The sequence below is a fragment of the Podarcis gaigeae genome (genome assembly GCF_964106915.1).
Source record: "Podarcis gaigeae genome assembly, chromosome: 3".
In the NCBI taxonomy this organism is placed as follows: Eukaryota; Metazoa; Chordata; class Lepidosauria; order Squamata; family Lacertidae; genus Podarcis; species Podarcis gaigeae.
Genome location: NC_139680.1, coordinates 24,617,067 through 24,639,013, shown reverse-complemented (window position 1 = coordinate 24,639,013; position 21,947 = coordinate 24,617,067). Strand labels below are relative to the sequence as shown.

Below are 21,947 nucleotides of genomic sequence, written 5' to 3'. Positions count from 1 at the left end.
AGTTTCTTTTGCAGACTTTACCTTTCCTTCCATTTGCTACTCAGCTGCATTGTATGCATCTGAATTGCTGATCTGCTTCCTGTGACATCAATAATGCTCTCAGTATGCCAGATATTCTCCTGTTGTCCTCCTTCATCCACCTACTGCTCTTATTCCCCATCACCCCAGAGCATCTGAGTTAAACAGCGTGCCCGCATTCCAGCATATCCCCTTGCCAAATTGTTGCTAGGATTCCCCTTTCCCCCTTTTCCCATTTCATCACCACTTGTCCATATTAATACATTTCAGATGAAACTTTAGAGCCCGATTTCCCTTTGTCTCAGCACTTTCTGATGAGCCAGATATTGACTTGCCACTTCAACTGTAATATTAAATCTGGACTTGGAGGAAGCTTAGGGAAATATTGGCAGCAGGAGAATGAATTATGTGCTACTGACCTTATTTAAAACCTGGCAACTTAAAATATTAAGTGTTTTATTTGAGGAATGAGGGCAAACACACAGGAGATTATTGTGCTCCACCACGGTACTGGTGCAGCATCCATGGTACTGCAGGTTCTCACAGATGGCACCTCTTCATTCATGATGTCTGACAGAAAGTTTCATAGGAGCCCCTATGTGCTCCTAAGGTGCTTATGAAGAGACATCTTTGGATGGCCAAATGAGATACATAAATAACCCTTACTCTCCCCCCAAGTTCTTACTGGAATTCCAACCCCACTCCTACTACAGTGGTACCTCGTGTTACGTACCGTTCCCCTTACGAATGCTGCGGGTTCCTCTAACCCGGAAGTAGATGCTCCCTGTTGCAACCTTTGCCCCGGGATGCGAGCAGAAGTTGCACTCTGGTGGCGTGGCAGCAGCAGGAGAGAAAGTGTGCCTCATGTTTTGAGTGTTTTCCTGTTACGAACGTATTAAGTACATAACACGAGGTACCACTGTACTAATAGTAGCCTTAGGGTAGTTTGATAGCTAATTTTGGATATTTCCACTTTTCACGTCCTTTTGATGCTCTCCTACATCTTTGGTTCTATAGACCTGCCGTTTTACATTCTCTGTTCATGCAGAGCTCCCACTGCAATGGTATATCTGTATCCTACCTCGCTTGCTACTAGCTAAACTCACATCCTTTGAAGTCCTCAGGCAATAATAATCTTAATGTGCTTTGCTTCACTTTTTCACTGTTTAAAATTGAGCCAGTAATGTGCTGCTTCTTTTTATATAAACTACACAAACCCACGGCTCTTCATAGATGGACTACAACTCCCATCTTCCCTGCCTATTGGGGATGCTTGCTGGGGATAATGGGAGGCAGAGTTGAACAACATTTGGAGGGCCATAGCTTCCCCCATGCTTAAGATGCTTTGAAAACTGCGTGAAAGCCACAATAGCAGAGTGGGAATAACAAACAGGAATATAAAAGATATGTATTTAAATCTGTTTTAAAATGCTTAATTTTAGTGATTCCATATTGAACCTACTCTTTTATAGAATTGTTAAAAAATAACTATTTGGATAAGGAGGAGAGGATCAGGCACTGAGGAAGGGATGTGGATATTGTTGCTTTAGCTGGCTAGGATTAAGTGAGGATGCTGGTGGGCTGAAGAAAAAATAGCACAGCTGAGAAAATATTGGTAATGAGAGGAAGCGAAAGGAACAGGCATTTGACTGGATCTTTTATTGTGGCTTTTAAAAGTGGTTATTTAAAGCCTTGCTAATTGAACTGACACTGGGCACTCCTCTGGGTAGCCAAATTGACATATTTGATGGTTATGGAAAATATTGGGGAAAATACTTCCAAGCTTGCATTTTAACATTTACAGGTGATGGTTGTTTTTTGCAATGACTATGATCTTTTGCTCCCATTGACATGTGTGAAAGCATTTCAGGACTGCTGCAAGCTTTTGGCATTCATACTCACCAACAGCGAATGTTTCCTGTTTGACGTTAAGTATGATTCCCCGCCCCTCCTGGATTCCAGAGCCTACCTTTGACTGTAACTGGGAGCTGTTCATCCTTTGAGTGCTGAAATTTGCATCTAATGAGGTGTTTATACGGCAAGTTTTCTAATGCTAGTCTTTTGGCTTTAAATAGGCTTGTAGAATATATTTACAGATAGCTGGTCTCTCTCTTTCCCCTCCCTTTCTCTCTCTTTCGGCTTAATTCAAAAATAAGTGACTTAAATCAGAGGGCTTACCTCACATTTAAAATTTAGTGCCTGTGTTTGAACATTTTGAGGCATTTGGTGAATTGCAATGCTTTTCAAACTGAAGCGTTTCATTTTAAGCTTAGTGAGTGTAGGCTGTAACCATAGTGATTTCTGCATATATAAGCTTTGCCAATGCACTTCAGTCCTTGTGTGCAACATACTGTACTTCCCTATAAGCAGGAGTTGGCTTCCACGATAAGAGTGTTTGGCAATCTTGACAAAATCTGTTGTGAGTTTATCTGGAGGAATATCCTTTGCATAAGGCACTGGAATCATAGGCATGGCAATGAATCGCTCTTTGTGCGGAATGTTGGCGTATTCACAAGCATTCCCCAGTCAAAGGTGCCAAAGGCTGGAACCAGCATGGCTGCAGCTGTGTACAGAGAGTTTCTCAATGGATGCAAGGGATTCTCCTTAGCACACTGAGGCCACACTGAAAGGGATGCAATTTATAACATAATAGCCTTTGTGTGAATATGCTATGTGTTCTGTATCTGAAGAGTCTGGCTTCTATTATAGAACCTATACAGAGGATTAAGCTAAGGTAAGACTATAACATGAACTTTCTCATGATGTTCTCTTTGTTGTGGTAGTTGTGCTCAGGCTGTCCTTACTATTCACATTAGCCCCTGTATTGCAAAACTAATCCCCCTAGTCTTTGTGAGAAGAGAATGACCAGAAGCCATTTCATTTATAGAAATCAGATATAGAATGTAATTTAAAGAGGTTGCTAGGGGGGAAGTCTCCAAAGAGTAATAACATGTACACAGTATTCCCCTCCAGAGTGGTGCTTTTTCGCAGGTGTATTCTGCAATATGTCAATGATGCAATAATAGTTTATTAGTGGTGGATATATACAGTATTTATATCTGTTTTCTGTTTTGTTAGTTGTTCTGTTATGCTTTCCCAATGTTACCACATTGCCCAGAGAGTTGTTCTTGCACTAAAGCACAACAGATGTTGGCTACTTTCTCCCCTCCCCCCAAAAAACCCCTCCCCGAACATTTCTGGTATAAAAAGTTTTAGGATTTCAGCAGGGGGCTACATGACAGGCACCAATTGCAATCAATGCAGTGTGTCCACCCTGAAACTTCTTACAGGTGCAAACAGTATTAAAAGCTGTAGTATGTATAACTATGCCCCAATATTGTTGTGAACATAAATAATCACAATAAAAAAAATGCCTGGAGGAGCCTGGAATGCGTTACAACCTCTTTAAAAAGAGCATTTCATTGTCAAATGTTTTCATTAGCATGTTATGTATTTTTATTTCAAGACAACAACAATGGGACAAATTAATCACAGCCTTCTCAGCTTATGAGTTGGAAAAAGTTGGCGGTTGCTACCAGAAAGCATGGAAATAACACAGGGCATATAAATATAGTTCTGGTTGGTTCCTAGGACAACAAAAGGCAAGGCCGTGTGATGAATTAACTTGTCTCTTCAGATACTGTGCTGTTATTGTTATTGTTATTATTATTGCCTTTACCATCAGGTCCAATGGGGGGGGGGTTACAGCAATTTAAAATTCAGTAGTAAAAACAGTTTAAACAAGTTATAGTCACAGGAATAGGGTGGGTCTCGAAAACACACATCTGAGGCCACGGCAACAAGATGCATCTTCAGCATTTGCCAAAAGTTGTACAGTAAAGGTTCCAGACACACCTGTGGGGAAGGAATGCCACAGCTTGGTGAGAGGTTCTCTTGTGACCTAACTCTGTTCAAGTGTTCACTTGAGTAAATTCAGCATTAGGTTTCCAAATAAGATGGCTGTTTAATAACATGAAATATGCTTTAAATACTTGGTTTCATAACATGCTATAATTATTATGCTGTACTGATGAACATAGCAAATATACACAGCAGTCCAGAATTTTTTTTGGCTTGCTTTACTCTGTGTACTTTCATGTAGCATTGGGTTTTGCCAGATTACGGAAGAAGTGAATTGCATAGTGTTTAACATAAGCCAAAATCTTCCCTACCATGGGCCAGGGAACTCCCACTGCTGAAGAAGCAGTCTTCATATAGTTTTCTCGTTTGGATAGAGCTTTGTGAAAGCAGCTCACAGATTGAATATCTGCCTGAAACCTCTGGAGCTACAAGATCTAGTCATGAGTTATTTGCAGTTGCAACTGTAAAAAACAACAATAAAAAACCAACCTGATAAATCGTTGTGCATTGTGTAGGACTGAAGTCCTATGATTGCACATTCATCATTCGCATGACACATTTTGCAGTGCTGTGTGTTGTCCCTGAGGAAGACAGAAGATGGCATTAAGAATCTTCAGATAGCCATACGTCCTTTAGTCCAACTCATGTGAACAGTTCTGGTTACAAATAATGCATTGCTTCAGCCCTTCCTCTCTCTATATATATTGTTCAGACCACTAATATAGGTCTTGGCCTTCACTGGGCAAAGCCCAATCAAATTTATCTGAGAGGATATCACTTCATTGCTGTTATAGCCATTAGGAATTTATTAGGAGGCTGATATGTCCACTGCATTATTCTCTCTGTGAGCCTATTTGGTGGGGTTGTAAATAACAAAGCAAACAGTTATGAAGCAGTGTGAGGTTTTCACCAGACATTTAATAGGTTGATGCATCTTCATTTTGAATGGTGGGTTAATCCCATGCCCAGAGTTTAGATTTTGTGTGAGTGCACCCAGATTTATGGCTTTATCCTTAGATGCCACACAAACGGACAGCAGACTAACTGGGAAAATCGCAAAAGAAAGTCTATTTCCCTTCTTGGATTTGTTTCTTCCCTTGCTGCAGGGTCCAGTTTGGGAGCAATTTGCATGATCTGCAGAAGTTAAAGAATGAAAGTTTTTTGTTTTATTGATCTGGCATAATTAGTTGCAGCTCCTCATAGAAAAGCAGGGAAGATATAGCAATGTCCTACATTTAGGTAACTTCCTTGTTTACAGAATATTGAATTGCTTGTTATATTTCCATCCAGGATTTCAGTTAAATCACTAATAAATATTTGGTTGCTTAATTAATAGCTGCTGCCTATGACTACTCCTGCCTATGACATGTGCACTGCTAACAATTAATTGTGCAACATATAACCTTTGATTCTATAAGGCAATAAGTCTAGCATAGGCTGGGCAGAGCAATGATATCTTTAGTCTCCTGTATGAAGGCTGTCCTTCTACCAGAATCCCAATGTTTGCCACCCTGACCGTGTTTCAGCATTTTCATCTCTCTACAGACCTGTAGGGCAAAAGTGCATAAACATAAAGGGTTATATGTTGCACAACCTCAGACCTGGGAACTGAATGTAGCCCCCTCTCTCTCTGACTCTCAGGGCTCACTGTCATGAATCACTGGTCTACCTAGCAGCAAGTCGCTGCCCACTGTCAAGTCCCCAGTCCGGGATCAATCCATGAGTTCAAAGTCCAGTCCGAAGCACAGTCCCACAGAGATGCTGGAGCATCCAAGCTGAGGCCCATCAACATGGGCAGTTGAGTAGGCACAGCGCTTCAGCTCTGCTGCCCTTTTGTACTTTGCATGCTGATTGCAGCATCTGGCCTTGATGAGCCATGTGACCTTCACCTGTCCTGAGCCTACTCCAGCTGACGAATCACACCCTCCTCCCAGAGCTAGTGAGCCCCACCTGGCCAGCTAGTGGGCCCATGCTTCCCTTTGCCTCCTGGAGCACCCTGCCCACTGCCCCTATAGCTTAGAGCCCGCCATGTTTGTGGAGACAGGGCCTCTCTGGCTCTGCTCTGGTTCCTGTGCATTGACCCCCATCCCTTTGCCATCCCCCATCACCCCGTGAGAGCTTCCTATACCAACCTTTCCTTCCCCATCCCCAGCTTACCCCAGTGTGTCCCAGTCCTAGCTATACTCCTCCTCTTCCTTTTCCTCCTCCTCTTCCTTTTCGTTGTCCTGCCAGTTCACGATACTCACGCCTGGCCACACCTCTTTCCCCAGGCCCTTGATTTGTAACCTCATTGAATGTAGTTGCCTGGCTGGAATGTGTCCTTGAACACTGACAATGGTCAATTACCCGATTCCGGGTGGGCAGCAGTCACAGTGCTCAGTCCCAGATGGCTGTTGAGATTCATCTGGTCCGTGGCATTGCAAGGTGGGATTGCCCACCAAACTCCCCATTTGAACAGGCCAATCACCCACCACTACCATGTGTCACCTAGGAGGTTACCCATAAGGGAATGTGGCTGTTGGGTGTCAAGGCTCTGTCAAGGCTTCAGGAAAGCTATTCTTTCCCCAGTTGCAGCAAGAGTAGAGAAAACAAGACAAGAGTCCTTTTTCATGAGTTTTATTCAATTCTAATAGCGAGAGACAAAAAAAGCAACAAGACAGAACAATGACGTTGCTCCAAACTGGGCTCTTCCTTCCTTCCTTTCTTCCTTGCTTGCAACAGCATCTCCCTTTAGAGTGGCTGCTTGAGGCCAAATGTCTCTGATTCCGTTGTTCCTGCACCCTTAATGAACGCCGAGTTCTGGGAGAAGGGGGAGCAGAAATACTCTCCAGTGACAATGTGTCAGCTGGCTGCCCTGTGGCAATTCCCCCTTTCTTCTAACACTTCCCAACTCTTTTGTTCGTCTGTCTCTGAGCTGTGACCTTCCTCAGCCCCCTCAAACCTCTTCTGTAAATCAATGATGCATTATTATTCTCCTGCAGCATCAGAAGAAGGGGGGAGGGTGATCTCCTCCATTCCTCATCCATCTCACCCTCTTGAGTCCAATCCCTGACATTGGACTAAAAAATAATAATAAAGGTTTCTCATCCCTGGTTTAGGGTGAATTAGGTGTGAATCTGGGCTTATGTCCCAGATACTGGAATGAAGCACAGTCAACCCAAATTTGTCTGTGTTTTGCAGAAACTTTCATTTATAATTACATTACTGTGGGGGTGCCCTCCCTGTCAAGGTGTGTCTGTCTCCAACATTATCAACTTTGGGAAGCCGTTTGAAAAGATTCCTGGTGGCTGAAGGATACTGTTTCTGGCATCCATGAAATTACTAGATGAGATGCTTTTAACTGTAGAATGCTTTAACTATTTTAGAATGCTTTCTTTTTAAAAATAAAAATAAAAATTGTGGGTGTGTTTGCTGTCCTGGGCCCCTTGTGGAGGAAGTATGGGACATAAATTCAATAATTCAATATAAAGTTATTCTTTCATTCCTATAGGCAGTGTTGAGCCTTAGGTGTTAAGTAGTTTCTTGAGAATGAAAGGAATTTTCAGGTGATTGAATGATTTTTAAGAATGACACTAACTGGAAGATTTGGGCTACAATCCTGGCATGAGTGACACAGCAGTAAGCCCCTTTAAACACAGTGAGGCTTACTTCTGAGCAAACATGCATGGAATTGCACTGTCAGAGCTAGGACTGAAGTCCAAATAATTGCCATTATTTTCTGTGAAGTAAGTAAAAAAGTTTTAAAATGCTAATCGCTTCGCTGCAGAAGATTCTTTCCTTGCAGGGGATTTTTTGCACATTCTTATTTTAGTAGTCATGCAAAAGTTGAGAAAAAAAAAGTTTTACCATCAAGTGCAGTCCCTTTCTTTTCTATGAACACTAATTCTTCCTTTATTTTTGCGCACTGGTACTTATGGAGCATGAAATTGAAATGAGCATTCCCATCCCCTCCATCCTTTTGTGTTCAGTATTGCTGCTTATATGAGAATAGTAGCTTTCTTTTTTGTTTCAAGCTGTTCTGTGTTCTGTTGACTTCACAACTCAGCAAGTGTATTTATGTTCTGAATAAAACACCAGTTTTTGCGGTTTGCTGGAATTGGTGGTGGTGGGATTTGGCAGCGATGGGGAGAATGTATAAAAAGCAGAATGTAGGTTTCAGGCAGCTCTTGTACATAATGGTAAACTCTATACGCAAAGGCCCTGACATGGGCATTTAAGAGTCAATGGAGCAATACAGAACAGCAACAGAAATAGTGGAGCCTGCATATATAAAAATAGTCATTGAAACCTGTTTATTTTGTGTAGGATATAGTACAGAATTCATCCTCAAGAACATCAGATCTTTCATCATCATCATCATTTATTATTATTCAGAGCTTCTGCATCCACTAAAGTTGACAAGGGACCTCAACAGAACCTGACTCCCTCAAGTTATATTTCTTTGCACAGTTAGAAAGCTCTCAGACATGTCTGCCAGAGGGATGTTATTAGTAGTAACTGCACAAAACTCAGCATGGAAATGGCCAAAAGTATCAATCTGTCTGACTTTTAACAAAGCACCAGTTTCTCGTCCTGTTCCGACAAGAAAAACCCTGACAGAATCATAGAATCATGGACCTTGAACATCTTTTTGTCCGACCTCCTGTTAAAACCAGGGTTGACAGGATGCGGCATCTGGGGACATTGTACAAAGTATATGCAGCACTGCATATATTATTCTTTCATAAACCCATTTGTCTGTGGCCACCACCCCCCATTCATTCAGTATATACCTAAAGTACATACTGATTAGTGTACTTAGATGTTTGCCTGGAAGATACACTTGGAGATCTAGTTTCATGATTTATAGATGCACCTTATATCCAGCTAGAACTAGATTAGATTAACCCAGCTGCCACATAAACAAAGACACTTGGGCTCGGTAATACTGCTTCCAAACAAAGAACATTTAAGTTCAGATGCATGTCAGCAATCCCAAATACCATATTTTTTGCTCTATAAGACTCACTTTTTCCCTCCTAAAAAGTAAGGGGAAATGTGTCTGTGTCTTATGGAGTGAATGCAGGCTGCACAGCTATCCCAGAAGCCAGAACAGCATTAGGAATTGCTTCTTTCACCGCACAGTGATCCCTCTTGCTGTTCTGGCTTCTGAGATTCAGAATATATTTTTTTCTTGTTTTCCTCCTCCAAAAACTAGGTCCGTCTTGTGGTCTGCTGCGTCTTATAGAGCGAAAAATACGGTACTCTAATTGAACTCAACAGAGCTTGGTAAACTTGCATAGGATTGCACTTCAAAACTTTAACCATAATGTACATTCATAGACGTATTATTTACTCTTATCATCCCATGGCCTCAAAATAAAATAAAATGTTCTTCTTGACACTCTTACTAGCCTGGAGTCCAGGAGCTCCCCAAAACTACAGAACAGAATAATTAGGGCAAGCTAATTCTGTATCATTGATGGAAATGTCGTTCTCCAAGTTATGAGGCCACCCATCATAACTTTTGACCCCAGCTGGGTTTTATCCACACATTCCAGTTCCCAACCATGACTAGACACTTAGCACCATGTCTGCAAGTGATAAAGGGAAGGGAAGGAAGAGTCAGGTGTGACTGCAACATTGATGGGGAGATTAAACATTCCTGTGAATGCCTGCCAGGCTCTTACAGTCCTATGATCACACCTCTCAATCAGCTATAGCAAATGTCTCAACATTGGCTCATATATAATATAGCACAGTGTCCCTATATAGTTGTATATCAAATGCCCACATACAATCCCAGTACCGTACCCATTTTGATACAAGCTGGTGGCATTATCAAAAATATTCGTAGCTTGATCCAATTTAGCACTAGTTAATGGGCACCATGCAGCGGACATTGCCCAAACACTAGAGAGATGTGTGCTATTGGACTACAGGTGTGATATTTAGCCTTCATGGAAATAGTGACTCAAAATGATATTTCTTCATGGTATTAAAAAAAAAATCAAATAAATTTGCTTTGACTTAGCACTCACTTAATTTTTTTTATATTAGCAATAAGGGCCACAGTAAAAATCCACCATCCTGTCATGCTAGGATTTGGAATGCATGACACTGTATTTTTTTAAATTTACACACACACACACACACGACTTTATTGCAGTCCATGGACCCAAAATACACATTACATTTTTTAAAATTTATGTTGCCACTTTTGTTTTCATTTCATTTTTGTATTTTCCCCTTGTATTCCCATGAATGCATATTTGTACTTCACACTGATTTGAAGCCAGTTTGTGTCCCTTCCTGGGAGGCCAGAGGGACATTGCTGGAACAACTCTTGGGTTGGGGCAACTGGCCAAAAGGTTTTATAATGTTTTAAGCGGTTCTGATTTTGGTTCCTCTGGTTAGCTTATGTAGGCTTGACGTTGGTTAAATGTTTAGTTGGAGTTGGCAGTTATTTTAATTTGGGTATACTGTTTATTATTGATATTATTGTTATTGTTGTTGTTGGTTTCTATTGATTCATTGGTTGGTTTGTTGCTCGTATAGGATATTTTGTTTTTTAATGTTTGATGCTTTGTTGTGTTTTTATGTATGTTGTAAGTTGCCCGGTGTGACTGGGCAAACCCAGCAAAATGGGCAGAATATAATTATTATTATTATTATTATTATTATTATTATTATTATTATTATTACTGTGTAAAGTAATCAGTTCAAAAAAATTAAGAATAAAGATCATATTATAGAATTATAGAGTTGGAAGGGGCCCTGAGGAACATCCAATCCACCCCTCTAGAATGCAGGAGTATGCAGTTGTCTTATACAGGGATCAAACTTGCAACCATGACGTTATCAGCACCATGCTTTAACCAACTGAGCTATCCAGGATGAAAATGAGAACATAACAGCCTGCTAGATCAGGCCATTAACACATCTATCAGCCAGCCCTCGAGTCTGCGGCTGCTGTTGCTGAATGCCAGGTTGCCTCTGAGTAAGACCCCTCTCATCCATGATCCATAATTTTGGATGAGGAGGCCGATCTGGTCTGTATCACTGAGACTTGGGTGGGTGAGCAGGGTGGAGTTGGTCTTACCCAGTTGTGCCCATCTGGGTACTCGGTGCAGCATCAGAGCAGGCTTGAGGGTTGGGGAGGCGGAGTTCCTGTGGTCTATAGAGATTCCATCACTCTCTCCAGGCTCTCTTTCCAGGTGAGGGGAACTCCTACTTGGGGACTTCCCTGGCTTTTTTTCCTGGCCCACGTAGGACCAGTCTGGATAGTTTAGCCTTGGTGAAGACTTGATGTTTTCACCCCCCAAAAAGTTTTTGAGTTTCTGCTGAAATGAGGCTGCATTTTAATGTTGTATTTTAATCTTGTTTTTAAGTTGTACAGTGGTACCTCGGGTTAAGTACTTAATCCGTTCTGGAGGCCCGTACTTAACCTGAAACTGTTCTTAACCTGAAGCACCACTTTAGCTAGTGGGGTCTCCTGCTGCTGTCGCACTGCCAAAGCCCGATTTCTGTTCTCATCCTGAAGCAAAGTTCTTAACCTGAAGCACTATTTCTGGGTTAGTGGAGTCTGTAACATGAAGCGTATGTAACCACCCACCATCTCCCTACCTGAGCTGACAGAGCTGCTCTCAAAGGTAGTGTTGAGGACTCCCAGACCTCAAGATCTATGCTAAAGCAACTGGCTCTGGGGTGACCCAGGGCTTTATGGATGTCATGATGACCGTGGAGCTGTCCCAACATGTAACTAACATGTAACTAACACGTGTGTCAGGCTACACTCTGGACTTTGTCTTCTCAACAGGGCAGGAAGAGGGTGATCTGATATCAGTTCCCTGTCCTGGTCAGATCACTTCCTGTTGAGATTTAGCCTTTCAGAACCTTTTCCCATCTGCAGAGGTGGGGGACCTCCTTCTCCTTCTCCTGTTGTTGTTGCTGCTGTTGTTGTTTATGTACCACCCCTCATCAAAAAGAACTCAGGATGGCCTTTCCTTAAAGGCTGATGGAGGTTCTGGGGGATTTTCCAGCTGATATAACTGGCACTCCTGTCAGAGTCATGGCCAACTTCTGGAGCAGCCAAATGGCTCAGGCCTTTGACATGATTGCCCCTGAACACCCTTTGTCATTTCATGGAGTCCACTTGGCTCCCTGAGAAACTCCAGAGCTTAGGGCAAGGAAACAAGCTAGGAAGCAACTCAAGAATAGGTGGAGGAAAACTCCAAATAAATGCAATAAAACACTGGTGAGGGCTCATCATGGAGCCTGCCTAGTGGCACTGGAGGCAGCAAAGAAGGCTTACTTTGCTGCCTCCATTGCATCCTCATTGTTCTGTCCAGCAGAGCTTTTCTGAGTAGTGCAGGGGCTCCTTATGTGAGGTTCCTCTGGGTACAATATTACCCCTTACACTGTTTAACATTTAGCTGAAACTGCTGAGTGGGGTTATTCGGACTGAGGCCCTGCTTGTGAATGGTTCTTGAGACTTGGATAGATGGCATGTTGCCTACTCTTGATGGAGTTACTCTCCCTCCAAAAGATTGTGTACATAGCTTGGGAGGACACCTGGGTCCTTCGTTATGGCGCAAAGTGCCTTCCATCAGCTTCAGCAAGTGGCCTGCAGATCCTTTTGGGTGTGATGGTTGTCAGAGAGGTCCGTCTTGGTATGCCTTAGATGTTTGACTAGGTGAAGGCCCAGGAGAGAGCATTCTCTGTGACAGCTCCTAAGGTTGTAGCAAACAGTAACTCATCAATGCAGTTGTTCCAGAATTGATGCTATATTCGAGTTCCCTCAGGCACCTGCTAGTAGCATGGGCACTGCATATTGCAGAAGCTGCAACTTCTGGAACATTTTCAAGGACAGCTCCATGTAAAATGCATTGCAGTAATCCAACCTGGAAGAGACCAGAGCGTGGATAACTGTAGCCAAGCTATCTTAGTCCAGAAATGGCCATGGCTGGCTTAGCAGTGAAACCTGGCAGTCCTAGCCACTGAAGCTACCTGGACTTCAAGTCATAAACATAGCTTTCTAGCCTTTTGAATTTAACAGAAAGGCTGAAGGAAAGTTTATTGAAAACTCAGAAGTGCTTTGGGTACTAAAGCAGCAGCAAATGAGGGGGATAATGGCAGAAAACAGGCACAAAAGGAGACAAATATTCTCAACAGTAGAGGGGTTGGGAAGAGGGTGTTTGCCCTCCCCAATCCTACTTCTGTTTCTAAAGCAGGCACTGAACACCCAGTGTGGCATGAATTTGAACCCAGTTCTTTTGTAGTGGACTAGATTCACTTTAAATATTGGAAGTGCTTACAAGTTACAAGCACATTTTTCAAGGCCAGAATGGAAAGGTGGCATTCATGTAGCATGGTACCTGTCACAACTAAGGGCAGCTAATATCACAGAATGATCACTCCCAAATGGCAGTGATGTGGGATTGAGGATTGGAGTGAATGGCTTTGATACCTTTGAGGGTTTTTTTAAAAAAACTAATAAATGGCAACACAACGGCCGCATAATATTTCTGCAGGTGGCTGCATTGTGTGTCAACATGTTGCAGTGGCAAGGCACAAGAAACAGAGTGCTGCTCATTTGCTGATAAGAACACAGCCACTGTCCTTAACATTTCCTGTGTGGCTTTCATTCGGCCTGCATGTTGCCCCCAGTGCTTCCTGAAATGCCCAGTGACTTAGAAAGGGCAGGTTTCTCTTGGGTGCCTTCTTACCAATCTCTAGGCAGGACAACTTTTGTTTCTGTCCTGTTCTTTTCAGTGGGAGCTGTCTCAGGCAGTTTTTCAGTGCTCGTTCTCCTCACACTGCTCTTCTGATAACGATGTAGGATCCGTAGTGGTATCACAGTAACTAGAAGAAGCTGCAGCTGTAAGTGGATGGACCCCATCCACCACCTCTGCCCACTCAGATATTCTAAGGATTTTGTTTCGTCAGTGGCCGTGACGTTTAGTAGGAAGTTGCCCATTTATGGAGACTAGAGCAAATGATATCATCACAATAGGTGGCTCCTCTCTACATAGGAATCATTTGTGAAATGAGATTACAGGCATTTATCTGGGAAACAGGAGGCAGAGGCACCTGCTTTATGTAATTGATATCCTGGAGAATAATGCTGTACAATAATCAAGACAGATCTTCTATTCCCCCCACCTCCTGTGATTTGATTAGGTGGGGAGAAATAGCCCTTCTTTTCCTGCTTGAGCAATAAAGCCCCTTATCCACATGGAATAAGCTCCAGACCATGTTTTCTGTTATGCTTGAATATATGGGACATGCATTGCAATCCTATGCTTGCCACAATGCTGCAGTATAGTTGTTTTGCAGAGCTGTGTAGCAGGCTAGTCAAAGCTGTGACTAACGAGGTCCTTCCTTGGATACATAGTTCAGTCTCTGGCCTTCCTTTTTTAAAAACAATGCATTTGAATCATTCACCGATTGCATATTTTTCCTGATCTGTGTGAGGCTTCACGCTCTCTGCCTGGATGCTGCCTGCAGTACAGCAAGACCCTCAGATACGGTAAGTCAGAGATGACTCAATTCTCACTCTTTTGCTTTCTGTGTATACTTTCATTCTATACGATGCTGTGGTGCACATAAGTATGATGTGTGTTTGTGTGTTAGGGGTGAGGAATACTGTCTTAATTAGTCTATCAGCTCATTAATTTTCAGCAGAGGCTCGCTCTCTTTCTCTTTCTCATTCTCCCCCTCCCCCAGTACTTTGCACCATGCCCCCCCTCTACCACCTGCCTCTTTCCATGCAAGCAATGAAGCTGTACTGTCTTCAAGTAAAATGATGAGGCTTTCTTTTTTCCCTTTCCCCCTTTATTTCAACCTTGCTGCATTGCACGGTATGTTTTAGCTGCAGGAACAGATTGGAAAAGAACATATATTAAAGGAAAGTGTTGAACTTAACAGGTGATGCCATGGGAAGGGGAGGATAAGTTCAGCCTCCAGTTTAACATTTGCAATATGTAATTTCTAAGACAGGGCTCATGTTAGGTTTTGTATTTCTCTTTGCAATAAGCATGTGCCATATGCCTTTCTGCTTTCCATATTCTGCCAGCAAAACTATGGACCTTCAGCTGCATTAGCCTCCGTTTGAAGTGAAGGCAGTAATATTAAAAGCCCCACCATAAAAAGCCAGTTCTTTGTAATGCAGGGTGCAGAAGATGATTCAGTAGTACCTCTTATCAACTGCATTAAATGTGATAAATCGAGGTGTGTTGGGGGGGGGGGATAAAGGCTGTGGGTTGCTGTTGTATGAATATGATACCACTGCTTAAAATATATATTCTTTAATATACTAGCCCTATCATTAGAGAAGACTTGAAAAGAATTTCCAATAATGATGAGGTTGGTACTTTATGAATTATAGAGAGAGGGGATTTCATGCTGGGTAAGAATTGCTTGAGAAGGAGTAGAATGAAGGGGTCTGTTGTAACAGTAGGTTACTAGGTCCTCTTTACTAAGGTTCACCTATGATCGTCTTTCCTGGAATGGGCAACTTTGCAACAACTCTCTGTTGGTACCTGGAAGGCTTGAAATGCACATTGTATGTGGGGCCAGTTTAGATGCCTGCATTTTCCGTGCAATGTGATTTTCAAGGGTAAGTGAGTCTAGGCAATGACACACAAATAAATAAAGGTTTGTCAAACAGTTCTTGTAGACTATTGGTGAACTACTATTATAGTTGTAAAACCATCCAATTCATTTTTATTTTTTTTACCTCTCTCATTTCTCCAGGATGGCACAATCACTGAATGGCTGCCCCCTTGCACTTTGTTGTTAACATGCCTTTCAATATATAAGTTTATGCTAAGTTTTAAGGGAGGTCTAGGACCGGCATTTTGTAACCATACCTTTAATCCACAAAAACATCCTATTTTATCTTCATGTGATGCAGCCTGTATGTTCTTTGTTCAGCAACAAGTGATCAGATAAGATCATCTAGCATGCAGAAGAATACAGGCAAAATGGTTAATCTGTGAATAGCTGACTGTAAGTAGTTTGCAGCGCATCTACGTATGTGCGCAGTTAACACCTGCGAGCACCTCATTTTGCAGTGTATTCTTTCTTGAAATACTGGAAGGCGAAGGAAATTACTTTTGCTCATCAGTACATTAAGCTGGCATGTCCTGTTGGGCATTGCATCTTTTACTTTCCAAGCAAAACTGGTTTGAAATATTTATTTAAGGAACATACATGCAGCAAGTCTCCCTAATATACTTGGACAAGTTATTTCTGAACATAAAAGAAACTGGGAAGTTTGTTCCTGTGTATTGAAGCTTATTTCTAGAGATAATTCATCGGTACAAAGGGTACAATTTCAGCCAGCCATTTAGTTCCTTACATGTTACTCCGCACTAATTGTGACATGCAGCTTTTTATGTACTCTGGCTGATTGAATTTTAACTATAACCTGATTTGCATAATTTAGATTTCAGAGAAAAATTTTAGACATTCCCCCTGTCAGACAACTGCCAACAATTAAATGGTCTATTCCAATTAAAGTCAAACACTTTAGGAAGGCTGTTGATTTAACATTGCAGGGAGTACAAACTTAATATAGGAGACATCAGAATACAAGAATGCTAACTCTATAGACATTTTTATTTCACTTTTTGAAACCATTATAAAACACTGATTATTTCATTCATGTGCCAATATAGGCTTATTTAATTGGAATGATCTACAAATAAAAACTGGTAACATATCAATAAATTTTCAGGCTGTTTTAGAACAGGAAGGAATTTAAAGGAAAATACATTTGAAGGTTTAATACTTTTTCATATTAAATGTTTCACAATTTCACCAAATACAATTTTCAGTGAAAATTTCAGATTTAAAAATTAGTTTATGAATTGGGACTTGTGAAATTAGGTTTGACTCCGGTTTGATTAAGCTGGAGACAAATTGGGATAATAATTGGTTCTGGCCAGAATAATTACTCTTGGTATCTTGAGAATGAAGAAGCCACTGCAAGAGTTAAGATTTCACTGAACAATCAAAACCATGTTCTTTTGTAGCCTGCTCTCATATAGGTTAGGTGTCCTTAAGACCATTGACTTCAGTGAGCTTAGGTGTGCTTGTGTCTGCATATTTTAAGGCTGTTGTTCTATTCTTCCCATCTATGCAACCTACTAATGGCAGCAACCATGTTAGTAGCATGGTGCTGGAAACAGAGTACTTTGCCTTCTGTTCAACAGTGGCGAAACAGATGCTGGTATTTAATATGCACTTTAAAAAGGGAAAGGGCCATAGCTCAGTAGCAGAGCATCAGTCTCAATTCATGGCCTCTCTAGGTAGGGCTAGGAAAGTCTGCAGCCCTGGAGAGTCACTGCAAGTCAGTGTAGACAGTACTAAGGCAAATAGACTCACATGATATATAAGACAGCTTCCTATGCACCTCAAATAACATTTTATGCTTGATGCAGAGTGGAAATAATATAGCCTATTCAAATAATGCAAGTGACACAGAAGTTAATATAACACTGGGAAATTTATTGCAGGAAATAGAGGTTCAGACAGATACATTGTGTTTTTAAAAGGAAGTATGATAGATTTTTTTTTGAAATATTATTATTTCTCAGTGGTTAATTTTAAAGGCATATAGGTAATTGTATCTTCGCTGTTTAATAAAGTTATAGCTAAAGACGACAGCTTTGTGCACCCACGCATTCTCTTGGATATGGTTGGTGAAAGAGAGATAATAAAATGGCATGAGATACCCATGCACGGTGCAAATCTGTTTCGTAATTTACATTTTGTGCTTGAGAATGTACAAGTTGGTGCACAGAAACTGAGTTGTAGGAAGATTTGGGTCCTCGTATGAGGAGTGTAGCTATGCATCATGCAGCTCAAGCTTTTGCGTGCTCATCCAGAGGTCCCACTGATGCCCCAGTGAAATCGCCTTGAGTTTATTAGGATTCATTATCAAGTAAGCATGCATGGAAATGCAGACTTCAGCGAACTGTATTTACTTCGCCAGTGTGAAATATTAAAGAGGTGCAGCTTGAGGCTCCTGCCCAGTGGTGTGGTAGGGCTTTGCACTGGTTCCTCCTGAAGGGAAAGGATCCAGAAAGGATTTTCCCCACCCCACCCTACCCCACTGGCAGTGTGGCAGGGCTTTGTACAGGTTTCTCCTGAAGAAAAGAGCCGATGCAAAGACACCCCTTACAGAGTTTGAGCCCCCATTGTGGGGGGCAGGTAGCATCAGAGCATAACATCTCTGGTGCCAAAATGCATTAGGCTACCCCTGAGAGCCAGTGTGGTGTACTGGTTAAGAGCAGTGGACTTGTAATCTGGAGAACCGGGTTCGCTTCCTCACTCCTCCACATGCAGCTGCTGGGTGATCTTGGGCTAGTCACACTTCTCTCTGAAGTCTCTCAGCCTCACTCACCTCACAGAGTGTTTGTTGTGGGGGAGGAAGTGAAAGGAGATTGTTAGCCACTTTGAGACTCCTTAAGGGGAGTGAAAGGCGGGATATCAAGTCCAAACTCTCCTCCCCCTTCTCAGTTACATATACTTTAGATTCTGTCCTAGATGTTACTATTTCTGCTAAACATGCAGGAAACATGAATGTAAGTTATGGAAGTTGCATGAATACATATCCAGGTTATGTGACTTGCATTAAATATCAAAGAGCAAAACAGATAGTGTAGTATTTGATGGAAACCAAACTGCAGTGGAACAGAAACAGCGCTGATGTGGCAAACAGTTGCCTTCTTACATGTGGGTATGTTGAAGGGTAGGTTAAAAGAAAAAAAATCTAATAAAATAAATAAATATGGGAGAATCACTGCAGCTGATCTCTGCCTCTATCTACAGATTGGAAAGGCCACTGTATTCCAGCATCCCTAACTGCAAGGTCCCAAAGGGTGAGCAGTGGAAAGTTGCAATGTGGTTGCTGTGTGGGCAGTAAGAACAAAAAGGAGCATTCTGGAGCGTTTTGGTTTTTAAAGTGGTAAGGGAAAATGGGGAAGAAATGTAAAAAGCCACCAGGTGAGAGCAGGGCTTACAAAGTGGCAGCTCTCTCTTCCTTGACCTCAGTATGATTGTGCTGCCTATATAACATTAGATTTATTGGGGGGTAAGCTAATGTTCAATGGTTTTTATTATTATTTAAAAAATCTTCCAATTGCATGATAGTTACAGAGCATTATGGGAATGGCCATCAAAATACTAAAACATTCATATTCAAATTATTCCTAGTTGGCTTTTGTTAAGCAATTATTTCAGGGGAGGGAGAGGGGTCTGAAGTGGAGTTCCTCCAAGGATTGGTATTGGAAGCTGTGTTTTTTAAACTTGCTCATAAGTGATACAGAGCTAGGGGTGAATAATGAGGTCTCTAAATTTGCTAATGATACCCAATTGTTCAGGGTGATTAAAGCAAAAAAAAAAAAAAAAAAAAAAAAAAAGGAATTACCCAAAGCTCCAAAATGGTTCCTCCAAACTTGGGTAAAAGCTGTAAAATGGCAAATGCAGTTTCAGTGCGAGCAAGTGCAAGGTGATGAGCATTGGAGCAAAAAATAAATAAATCCCAGTTTCACAGCAACATTAATAGGTTCTGAACTGGCAGTGACTGACTAGGAGCAAGACCTTAGGATCATGGTGGATAACTCAGTGAGGATGTCAACACACTGTGGTAGTTGTTGTTTTTAAGTGAATTCCTTGATAGGAATTATAGGCAAAGGGACTAAAAATAAAACTGCCAATAACATAATGCTGTTATGCAAATCTATGTTGTAGGCATGATTGCAATAATGTGTTTAGTTCTAGTCGCCTCAACCCCTCCCTGCCCAAGGTGATGAAGGGCTTGAAATAAATCCCCTATGAGGTGAAATTACAACATTCAGGCCTTTTTGGTTTGGAAGAAAACTGAGTAAGAGGAAACCTGATAAGAGCTGTGTAAGATTATGCTTGGTATAGCGAAGGGTGCCAGAGAGTTTTCTCTCTCTCCCCCGCCTCTCTCTCTCTCAAAATACTAGACCCCAGGGCTATCCAGAGGAGCTGGAAGCTGGAAGATTTAGGACAGACAAAAGGAGATACTGTTCACACAGTGCATAGTTAAAACTATGAAATTCACTGCCACGAGAGGCATTGATGGCTGCCAACTTGGATGCCTTTAAAAATGAAAAGGCAGACTCATGGAGGATAAGGTTATTAGTGACCACAGGCCACTATGAGCCTCCACTGTCAGAGGCAAGGTGTCTCTTACTATCAGTTGCTGGGATTCACAAAGGGGGAGTGTGCTGTTGATCTGTCCATGGAAGCACAGCTCAGTTCTGTGTCCAGGGCAGCTGCCTACCAACTCCACCTGGTACTCAGGCTGAGACCCTACCTGCCCGTAGACTGTCTCATCAGAGTAGTACATGCTCTAGTTATCTCCCGCTTGGACTAATGCAATGCGCTCTATGTGGGGCTACCTTTGAAGGTGACTTGCAAATTACAACTAATACAGAATGCGGCAGCTAGACTTGTGACTGTCAGTGGCTGCCAAGACAATACAAGACCTACATTGGCTCCCAGTATGTTTATAAGCACACTTCAAAGTGTTGGTACTGACCTTTAAAGCCCTAAACGGCCTCGGCCCAGTATACCTGAAGGAGCATCTCAACCCCCATTGTTTAGCCCAGACTCTGAGGTCCAGCTCCAAGGGCCTTCTGGTGTTCCCTAACTGAAAGAAGTGAGGTTGCAGGGAATGAGGCAGAGGGCCTTCTCAGTAGTGGTGCCTGCCCCGTGGAAAACCCTCCTATCAGATGTCAAGGAAATAAACAACTATCTGACTTTTAGAAGACATCTGAAGGCAACCCTGTACCAGGAAATTTTTAATGTCTAATGTTTTACAATTTTTTAATGTGTTGTAAGCCGCGCAGAGTTGCTGGGGAAACCCAGCCAGATGGGTGTGGTTTAAATAAAATAATAATAATAATAATAATAATAATAATAATAATAATTATTATTATTATTATTATTATTATTATTATTCAGGTCCTGCATGTTGGCTGTCTAGAGGATTCTGGTCGGCCACTGTGAGAACAGGATGCTGGACTAAATAGGCCTTTAGTCTGTTTCAGCAGACCCTTCTTATATTCTTATAAGCTGGAGACATGAAGTCTATGATATTCACATACAGAGTAAGCAAGGTGCACACATGTGCTTTATCAGGTGCATCCCAGGAATCCTGCCACTCACCCTGAAAGGGATTGAGCCTTTGGGAAGGTTCCAATAGAAGGCTTCAAAAACTCAAGATTGCCACTCTCATGCCCCAAGGCTCAGTAACCTACCTTAGGGACAGGGGGGAGATGGCAGAGGCATGAATTCCCAGGCCCCCAGCAGAGCATCTTTTCCTGCTGGCAAATGATTCTGAAACTACATGCCTCAGAATGTCCCAATGGCAGCTGGCACTACAAGGGCAAAGATGCCATGCATATGTGCCTGAGAGCCGCACCACCTTTCTGTTACCGAAAAGGAAATTTCTGGGCTTTGAAGGAGAGGCAAAGGGAAGCAATGGCAGTTCACCTAACTGAGAAAAGCCTCGATCCTGCTTGCAAGCATTTGAGCAAGGGTACTTGCTTATGTGAGTGCCCAAATGCTCTCAACGTCCCTTGTAGATACCGCCTCTCCCAAGCTCTGCTGAGCCAACTTGATAGGGAGTGTTATGGCCATTGCTATTATGCCCAGCTCCCTGGATACCTCTTTCACTACACTCTACAAAACAAGCATGGACTCAAATCTACCCATGCTCACCAGTCCCAGGAACAAACAAAATGAATTTTGTACAATGTGTTCTGCTGTTTGCTAAGCTCTTTCTAACTGCTTCTTGACCTGACACTGGTTCAGTGCCTCCTAGTCCCAGCTACCCATTTATTTATTTTTAAAGACAAAATCAAAAACTGGTAACCCTATTCCCCTCTGTAAATAACAGCAGATTGCATTTACTTCATGTGGAAGCCGGACATCAACTACTACAGGCCATAGGTTTGTACTCTCCTTTTTACTTTTCTAGTGTGCTGTCCTTATGAAGACACAACACACAGTGAGCTTCAGATGCATTTGAACTAATGCAAATGGTC

At 42.0% G+C, this 21,947-nt stretch overlaps 1 protein-coding gene across 6 annotated transcripts in view; it reads left to right on the top strand.

Moving 5' to 3' along the window:
- DLGAP2 (DLG associated protein 2) overlaps positions 1-21,947 on the top strand; it is a 395,404-nt gene that overhangs the window by 85,858 nt on the left and 287,599 nt on the right. The window contains exon 1 of one of the 6 annotated variants that reach the window (XM_083730093.1): positions 13,916-14,389. The exons of 4 other annotated variants lie outside the window; for them this stretch is intronic. The gene's annotated coding sequence lies outside the window, so the exon portion shown is untranslated. Of the gene's footprint in view, positions 1-13,915; positions 14,390-21,947 lie in introns of those variants that run through there. One more of the 6 variants, XM_083730085.1, reaches the window with a different exon arrangement.